The sequence below is a fragment of the Trichechus manatus genome, unplaced genomic scaffold (assembly GCF_000243295.1).
Source record: "Trichechus manatus latirostris isolate Lorelei unplaced genomic scaffold, TriManLat1.0 scaffold00274, whole genome shotgun sequence".
Classification (NCBI taxonomy): Eukaryota; Metazoa; Chordata; class Mammalia; order Sirenia; family Trichechidae; genus Trichechus; species Trichechus manatus.
Window position 1 is genome coordinate 70,211 of NW_004444210.1, and position 10,030 is coordinate 80,240.

Genomic DNA, 10,030 nt, shown 5'->3' on the forward strand with positions numbered 1-10,030 from the left:
ATTTTCACATATAGTATGGAAAATATTTGTTGAATATTAAGTTTTTGTGGAAAAACTCAAAGAATTACCTTTAAATAATGTATCTGCCGTTCTCATGGGCCCAGAGCAGGTGTACAAAGCAGCTAATGATTGGAATCAAGGAAGGAAGAGGGTTTAGTTTTTAAACAATAATTTTCCTTCTCTCATTTCTCCTTTCAGTGGTTTTATTCATCCTAATATTTTGCCTGACTCTTTCTTTCCCATCCCAGAATTCATTCACTGATCTATGTGAATGCAATGCTCTGTGTTATTATTTATGTTTATAACTGACTTTATACCTTATTTTAATAAACTATTTTAGAACACTTCTAGGTTTACAGAAAAAATGCACAGAAAGTCCTGACGGTTCCCATGTAACCCCTCACTCACCTCACCCCCATACAGTTTCCAGTATTAATAAATATCTTGCACTAGTGTGGTTATAGTTGATTAACCAATTGATGCATTATTAGTCATTGAAGGTCATAGTTTACATTAGGGTTCACTTCTGTTTTGCACAGTACTATGGGCTTTTTTCAAATGCACAATGTTATGTATTCACCATTATAGTATCATGCAGAATAGTTTCATTGCCCTTAAAATGCCTTGTGCTCCACCTACTCATCTCTACTTCTCCTTCTCACTTGCCCCAGCTCCCTGGCAACCACTAATCTTTTCACTCTTTATAGTTTTGCCTTTTCTAGAATGTCATAGAGTTGGAATCACACAGTACATAGCTTTTTCAGACTGGCTTCTTTCACTTAGCAATATGTATTTAAGATGCCTCAATGTCTTTCTGTAGCTTGATAGGTCATTTGTTTTTATCAATGAATAACAGCCCATTATACAGATGTATCATTGTTTATCCATTCACCTATTGCTTTTAATATTGGGAAATTATGAATAAAGCTGCTATAAATGTTTGTGTGCAGGTTTTTGTGTGGACATAGGTTTCAACTCATTTGGATAAATACATAGATATGTGATTGCTGGATATTATTATAAGGGTATGTGTAACTTTGTTGGAAACTGCCAGACTGTCTTCCAAAGTGCTGTACCATTTTGCATTCCTACAAGCAATGAATGAAAGTCCCCGTTGCTCCACATCCTTGCCAATATTTGTTGTTGCTAATGTTTTGGATTTAGTCATCCTAATAGGCATGTAGTAGTATCTCATTATTGTTTTAATTTGTAATTCCCTAATAATACATGGTGTTGAGCATCTTTTTATATGCTTACTTGCCGTCTGTATATCTTCTTTGGTGAGATGTCTATTCAGATCTTTGCCCTTTTTTTAATTGGGTTTTTTGTTTTCTTATTGTTGAGTTTTGAGTGTTCTCTGTATATTTTGGATAAAAGTCCCTTATTAGATATGTGTTTTTAAATATTTTCTTCCAGTTTATAGTTTGTCTTTTCATTCTTTTAATATACATTCCCTTTGAACAAGGGAAACATTTTATAAACCTTCTTTACAAAAATTGTGCGTGTTCTCATTAATTTTTGTTTCCTGTGTGTTGGTAATCCTGGACAGGAAAACATTTCTTAATTTAGTTATGTATAGGCAGTGTTGTAGTTGTTAGATGCCGTCGAGTTGGTTCTGACTCATAGTGACCCTATAGGACAGAGTAGAACTGTCCCATAGAGTTTCCAAGGAGCAGCTTGTGGATTTGAACTGCTGACCTTTTGGTTAGCAGCCAAGCTCTTAACCACCACACCATCAGGGCTATATACCTTAATAATATTTGTCTGAATGCTATTGATTTTTAAGATCTGATTTAATGCATGGTGTACCCCTCCATATTTTAATGATTTCTGCTATGAATTCACAAAAGTGCTGTATATTTGCCTTAACTTTCTTCAACTGTAGTTCTTGAGAATATAAAGTGAACTTCAAGAGATGTTTTGTTCATTTAGGGACTTTTGGAAGTAAGTATTCTATTTTTTAATTTACCGGTTTAGGAGGGAAAACAAAACAAAATCGAAGGACGCATGGAGATTATTTCTGGCTATGAGAGAGACTGTTTAGGCTGACATTTGCACTTGAGAGCTGCTACAGAAATGGGTTCATCTAGTTAAGCTTCATCCAAATTGCCATCCTCTACTTTATCCTATGAAAGAACTGGTGAAGGAGAAAATGTTAATTAGGATGCTTTTCAAGATTAATTTTTTTCAATTTCAGAAAGTGAAGTGTTCACCACTTTCCATGTTAAATAAGGTTCCTCGCTTGACAACATAGGCTTTGCTGCAGTAATTGTGTGCTCACAGCAAATACTTGATGGTGGAAAAGACAAGTGCAAAAAGCAATTTTTGCAACAGCCAACCAGAACAGCCTGTTCTGTTCCCAATAAATTAATGGATTTAACCTTGCAGCTGTAGCAGTGTTATTATGCAAATAGTCTCTGAGTATTGTGAAAGCCAGCTGATTCTCTATAGAGAAAGTTGTTTCTTCCTGAGAATTCTAAGTGACTAGATAATTGACACATTGTATAACCATGTTAAGAGAAGGAAAAAAAAAATTTCAGTAAGTCTACTGAGTTTCAATTTATGTTCCAGTGTTTTCAGCAATTTGCTGAGCCTTTTACTTAGAACAGTATTATTTAGCACAGTAAATTCCAGTGTTCACAAACAACCTCCTAGAAAAGGAAGGCATGAGAAACATTCTACAGCTGTTTATTTTGTGTTATGTTTGTGTTATTTCAGGCAGAAGTAAAAATCCTTTAATTATTCAAATACAGTGGTGTGGCCATGTTGAATGGCTTAGAAGTAATACATTGGCATTCTGATTTATAATGGGCTAGGGAATTGTAAGCTAATTATTTGATCAAGTTGATAGCCACTTTGGTTTTTAAAGCTGATCTTAGATTTATACCACATATAAAACACTTACAGTTAAAGGTTCATTCTTGGTAATTGACCAATTGTGAAGATCACTCAAAGTGCTCTTCACTGGATTGAAATTCCTTGGCTAATGAAAACTTTGATGATTTAAAAATATTTAACCCACAGAGTAGAAGAGTGGGAACACTGGTGGTTCTATTGTGGTATGGCTTCTATTTAATCTATGGGAAAATGATCATCTTGGGAATTAGTTCAGTCATTCTATATGGACAATTTGCATATATTATTTTTGGTTTTGTCATTGACAGTTTTCACTTTTATGTGAGCTTTATATTACTAGGTCATAAAATTTAGCATCTTTAAAATGTGCCCTAAGGGGTTTTGTAAATGATTATATACATATACAGATTGTTGTTGTTGTTAGGTGCCTTCGGGTTGGTTCCGACTCATAGCAACCTTATGTACAACACAATGAAACACTGCCCCGTCATGCGCCATCCTCACAATTGTTGCTATGTTTGAGCCCACTGTTGCAGCCACTGTGTCAAGCCATCTTGTTAAGGGTCTTCCTCTTTTTCGCTGAAAAAGAGGAGGCATGCGGTCCTTCTCCAGGGACTGGTCCTTCCTGATAACATGTCCAAGTATATGAGATGAAGTCTCGCCATCCTCACTTCCAAGGAGCATTCTGGTTGTACTTCTTCCAGAACAAACTTGTTCATTCTTCTGGTAGTCCATGGTATGTTTAATATTCAGTATTCTTTGCCAAACATATACAAATATTAAGTATTATAATAACTGCAGCTGTATAATTTAAAGAGCACTAGATTTATTTTCTAAATTCCTAGATCTTTGTACTTTAATATTTATTAATCTCTTAAAGATCTTTTTTATCTATAAATACCAATATCTGAGAATAGATATAAATGAGACAATGCATGTAGAAGAGCTTTATAAACTTTAAATCATGATCATTATTTGTATTTAATAATATTGATATATATTTATGGTCTTTATATTTCAATGAATGGCTTTATAAACTTACATTTCACCTCAGATTAGTAATTCTCACATTTGCATTTCAAACAAACAATCTTGAAATTACTGTACTAATTCCAAATTTTTAAATTTTAACAAAAAGTAAGTCAATATAGGAAAATATTTATAGAAATGTGTAATGTATAAAGCTAACAATGAACCAGATTTAACAAGTATGACATTTCCAATGCTTTTTAAAAATTCCGGGTTACATAATTAGATTTAACAAAATTCCTGATTTGTGACAGAGTCATCATTTTTAACACATACTCTTTATTTATCTGTCTAGCTGATATTCATTCATTTATGCATTAATTCCTATGTATTAATAATATCCTGAATATTTCTGTATCCACTGATCAATTTGTATCTATGTAAATGCTTTTCCTCTATCTCATTTTCCTTCCCCAGTCCTGCAGTGATCTGTATCCTGAAATTAACATGTATCATTTCCTTGATCTTAGCCCTCATGGTTTGATATAGATCTTTGTGTCCTTGAGCAATATATTTAATTTTTTACATGCTTTTGGGCTTTATAAAAAATATCATGTAGAATATTCTCTCTTGTACTTATTTTTTTTTACTCAGCATTATATCACTAAGATCATATAATTGCATGTAGCTGTGATTAATTCATCTTCACAGTTGTATTATATTCCATCATGTGAATATACCACTATTGATTTACTTTTTCTTCTATCAATGGTTATTTGGTTTGTTTCCATTTTGTATATTTAATATAGGCAGTGTTTCTGTGAATACTGTATTGTATGCCTCTTAGAGCAGGGCTTCTGAAACACTAGCTTGCATAAGAACCACTTGGAGAACTTGGTGAAAATCAGATATTCCTAGACCTCAACCCTAGAGATTTTGATTTATTAGGTTTGGAGTAGGGTCCAAGAATTTGAATCTCTAGCTTCTAACGAGTGGAGAACTGTCTTAGTAAATAGGTATAAGAATGGGCTAAGGTATATACTTTCCCTGTAATTGTCAGTCAAAGGTTATGCTAATTTACCAGGTCATACATTATGCTTACCTTCAACTTTACAAGTCGGATGCCAAATTTTTTCCAAAGTGGTTATACAAATTTACATTCCACATCAGCAGTGTTCTGATTGATCCATGTCATCACCAATATTTGATATAATCAGATTTTCTAATTTTTGCCAATCATTTGCTTTTTATTTGCATTTCCCTAATCACTGAAAAGGTTGAACGCTTTTCCCTATGTTTAACACCTCATGCATTTTCTCTTGTACATAGTGACTGTGTGAATCTTTTGCTCACTTGTGAATGAGTTTTTGGTGGTGGACTAAGTCAAATTGTTGTCAGGTGCTTTTGAATCGGTTCTAACTCATAGAAATCCTGTGTACAACAGAACAAAACACTGCCCTGTCCTGTGCCATCCTCACAATCGTTGTTATGCTTGAGTCCTTTGTTGAAGCCACTGTGTCAGTCCATCTCCTTGAGGGTCTTCCTCTTTTTTGCTGACCCTCTACTTTACTCAGCATGATGTCCTTCTCCAGGGACTGATCCCTCCTGATAACATATCCAAACTATGCGGGACATAGTCTTGCCATCTTTGCTTCTAAGGAGCATTCCAGCATGCAAGTTTAGAATTGGTACATTTCCTTGGTGAATTGTACCGTTTGTCATTATGTATTGACCCTCTTTATCACTAGTAATTTTTTCTTGTCATATATTCTAAGTTGTCCGTTATTTTCTGTTAGCATATCACATTCATGATCAACTTTTGTTGCTCTTGGAAAGTCAGCTGTCACTTTAACTGTCATTTATTTGAAGGTGGTCTACTTTTCTCTTTGGCCTCTTGTAAGAGAAATTCTTTCCAATTGTTGTTCTGCAGTTTTAACGTGCTCTGTCTAGATATGGATTTCTTTTTATTTATACTGCTTAGACTCCATTAAACTTCCTAAATTTTTGGATTGATATCTTTGACCAGTTCTGAAAATTTTCATCCCTTATCTCTTCTAACATTGCCTATCTCCCATTCTCTCTCTCTTTGCCATCTGTCACTGAAGTAGAACTTTATTTGACTTTCTCCAACCTCAGTGTCTTCACTTGTCCTTCATATTTTCCATCTCCTTGTCTCTCTGTGCTGCACTATGTATAATTTCTTCTATTTTCTAGTTCACTGATTGTCTCTTCAGCCTGCCTAAACTGCTATTGAAACTCAAGAAGTATGAAATTTAATTATTATATTTTTAATTTTAGAATTTCTATTTGGTCCTTTTGCAAATATGCTGATTCACAATTGATTATTCCTTACTGATGTTTTAAATCCCCTCTTATTTATCTAGAAACATTAAACATACTTTATATACGATATATAATAATTCCAATTTTAAGGTACATTTGTGGCTCACATTTGTGGCTCACATTATACTTATCACTATTCTACAATAGTGTTCTAGCAATTGAACTACCATTCTGGACCATGAGGTAGAGAAACAAGATAGAAGGAGCCTGGGGACCAGTAACCAAGGACCTGGTCTGAATGAACTCCCTCAACTTCTGTTATATGGGACAGAATCTTCTCTCATGTAGGGACAAAGGAGATATAGGAGAGGAAATAGACAATAAACTGATAAATACATTTCCAACTAATATAATCTCAGGTCCTGGTAAATGCTAAGAAAAATAAATAAAGAAGGGTGAGGTTATAGAGAATAATTAGAGGAGTAGATCAATATTTATGATAAAATGATAAGGTAAGGTCTCTCTGGCGAGGGTAAATTTCAGCAGAAACCTGAGTAAAGTGAGGTTGAAGTCATGTTGCTATTGGGGCAGGCTGTTCTGGGAAGATGAACTAGTATGTGCAACGGAGAAGTGGGGAAAAGCATGCTGTCTTACAGCAGTACCAGAAATACTTATTAGAGATCTAGAAAATGCATTCTGGCAGCAGTTATTAAAGTTAAAAATACACAAACATATGCACCACAATCCCACCTCAGGGACTCTATCCCATAGGGAAAAGGTATAAATACATTAATATGTATTTTATATGTGTAAGGACAATCATTGTAGCAGTGTTTTTAGCGGCAAAAGATTGGGAACAGTAAATGTCAGTGGAAGTAAGTGCCAGAATAAATTAATACACTATCCCATGGAATATTGTGCAGCCATTAGAACATGAAATATAGCCATAATTATTGATATTGGAGAGGTCCATGTGGCATTTTTAGAGAATGTCAAGATGTAGAAAAAAATGTGTATATTATGATACTGTTTTTCTAAAATAGACACAAAATAAATCCATATAAGTGAGTAAGTATATAAATTTATAAATACATATGTACCCAATTTTATCAACATGTAGAAAAATATCAGATTTATTTATTGGCTTGTTGACATGAATCACTGGCACTAGGAAGAAAAAACTAACAACAGAAAAGAAAATATAATTTATTCAGCTTTGTAAAATTGTGCATACTACATTTGAATTTCTGGCTTCTAACTAGCAGAACACTGTCTTAGTAAACAAGTGTAAGAATGCTCTATGCTATATACTTTCCCTGTAATTGCCAGTCAAAGGTTATGCTGATTTGCCAGGCCATACATTATGCTTACCTTCAGCTTGATTTTTTATTTTTTTTAACACGTACGCTTCTCAACAGTTTTCCATTATGTCTTAGATGTTTACCTAACAGTGGTTCTGTACTTGGCCACAAAGAAAAAAAATACTGAAAATAAAGAGATTTGGCAGGTCACATTTGCACATTTGCTTATTGGAATATAATAAACTTAAAATGAACACTCAAAAAACAGACAAAAATTACTAAAGCAAAAAAACCAAACCCACTGCCGTCAAGTTGATTCTGACTCATAGTGACCCCATAGGGTTTCCAAGGCTGTAAATCCTTACAGAAGCTGACTGAGCCAATCAGCTTTAACCAGTGAACCACCAGGTCTCCTACAAAAACTACTACTACCACCACCAAAAAAAAAAAAAAAAAAATCTTAGCCACTTGAAGGGAAACAAAGAAACAAAACATTTTTCTAAGTAGCCCCTTGTCAAAAGAGGAATTTGGAACTAAAATTACAAGTTATCTAAAAAGTAATGAAAGGCAAAATATTTCATTGCAAAAAATATTTTGAAATGAATACAGCTAAAGCTATATGAGAGAAAATACAGTGTTAAGTATTCATTTTTAAAAGACTGAAAACAAGTAATCTAAGCATTCTAATGAATAATGAACCAAAACAACTATGCAAAATAAAACAAAAGAAAGTAGAAGATAATTGATAAAACTAAGACCAAAACCATTAAATAAAAAATTAAATGTATAGAAAGCATAAATCAAATCAAACTTGGTACTTTGAAATATTGAATCAGAAAATGTCTGATTTGGCTGATTAAAAAAATACACAAAATGAAAATATAAATTCAGGATATGAAAGGAGCCAAAAGCATAGTGCAAAAGATTTTTAAATAATTATGAGATTATTCTAAGTTTTTGTAACAATGAGTTTGAAATTCAAGGAAATAGCAAAAAAATTAAATTCTAAATAAAATTAACAAAACAAAAGTCATTGAACTAGTAACAGGCTTAGTAGGGTATGTTCCAGTGATAAAAAATTGGTTTACATTAGAAAATGCATCACTATAATCTACTATAACATCAAATTAACATAGGAAACATCTATGAATTTATGTATCAAGTTGGAAAGTATTTGATATAATCATGAATACTTTTGAATTTGAAAATATAAGAGCACTATGAATCAAGAAAAACTACCTAAGTATGATAAAAATTAACTAAAAATTAACATTAACGTGTTATAATAGCTAAATAAGAAAGCATTTGCCATTTTCAAAAGGAAGACTAAGGCAGGAAGGATAACCATCACCACATTTATTCAACAGACTTTTTAGGTTGTTGCTAATGCAGTCACCACACACACACACACACACACACATGCACTTTAAATTATATTAATACTGGAAAAGGAGATGGAATTGTTAATTGCAGATGATCCGATTACACGTCTGGAAAAATAAAAATCTGTTAGAACAAAGTAAACAAATAAGGTGAATAGATTTAAAAAATATTTAATGATCTAATCTTTTCTTCTGACTATCATGAACATTTAAAAATTGAAATGGAAAATAAACATCTATTTTTAATAATAAAAAAGTTATAATACACTTAAAATTTTCATATAAATGGCAAAAACCAAAAAACCATTGCCATCGAGTTGATTTCGACTCATAGCAACCCTGTAAGACAGAGTAGAACTGCTCCATAGGATTTCCAAGGAGCGGCTGAAGGATTTGAAAGGCTGACCTCTTGGTTAGTACCGTATAAATGGTATAGGATCACAAAATTCACATTAAAATATTGCTGAAGGATAAAAACATTATTTCAACAGTTGTAGATGCTTGATTGGTATGAAGACGTGCCATGTTTCTAGATGGAGTGATTTAACACTTAAAATAATTCCCAAATGGTTGTAATGATATATGATCCCATTTTGGAGTTTGAGGAAGACAGCAGATTGTTCAAATTGGTTACTGAAAAGTGGTGGGATTAGAAGGAATAGGAGAATGCCACTTTTGCTTTATACATCTCTACCTTGCTTGAGTTGTTTCAACAAGCTTTTCACTTTTGTGAAAATATACTCGAAATCTATGTTAAGAGTCTCTGGGCTTTGGAGAGAGATGACACCATACTGGCCCATGCTTGTTCTGTTATTTACTAGAGAGATTATCTTGGAAAATCAACCTATCTAAGCCTCTATTTCCTCATCTTTAAAGTGAGGGCAATATTGATTATTACCTCCATATGGTTGATGTGAGGATTAAATGAGCTCTATGAAAAGCTAAGATCATAAATTGTTTATCAGTATACAATATTTTTTACGCAAATAACGCATGTGTTGTAAGTTTTTTTTGCCAAATGTACCCTCCTTGCAAGGTATTTTTGTAAACATGATGTGATGGTTAAGATTGTGTGTCAGCTTGGCTGGGCCATGATTCTCCGTGTTTTAATGTTATCACTCCCACGATTGAATATACTGTGAGTAGCCAATCAGATGAAAGGGAGTCTCCTTGGGGGTGTGGCCTGAACCTGTATATAAGCAGACGTTCTGGCTTTCTGCTCTCTCTGGATCCTGCGGC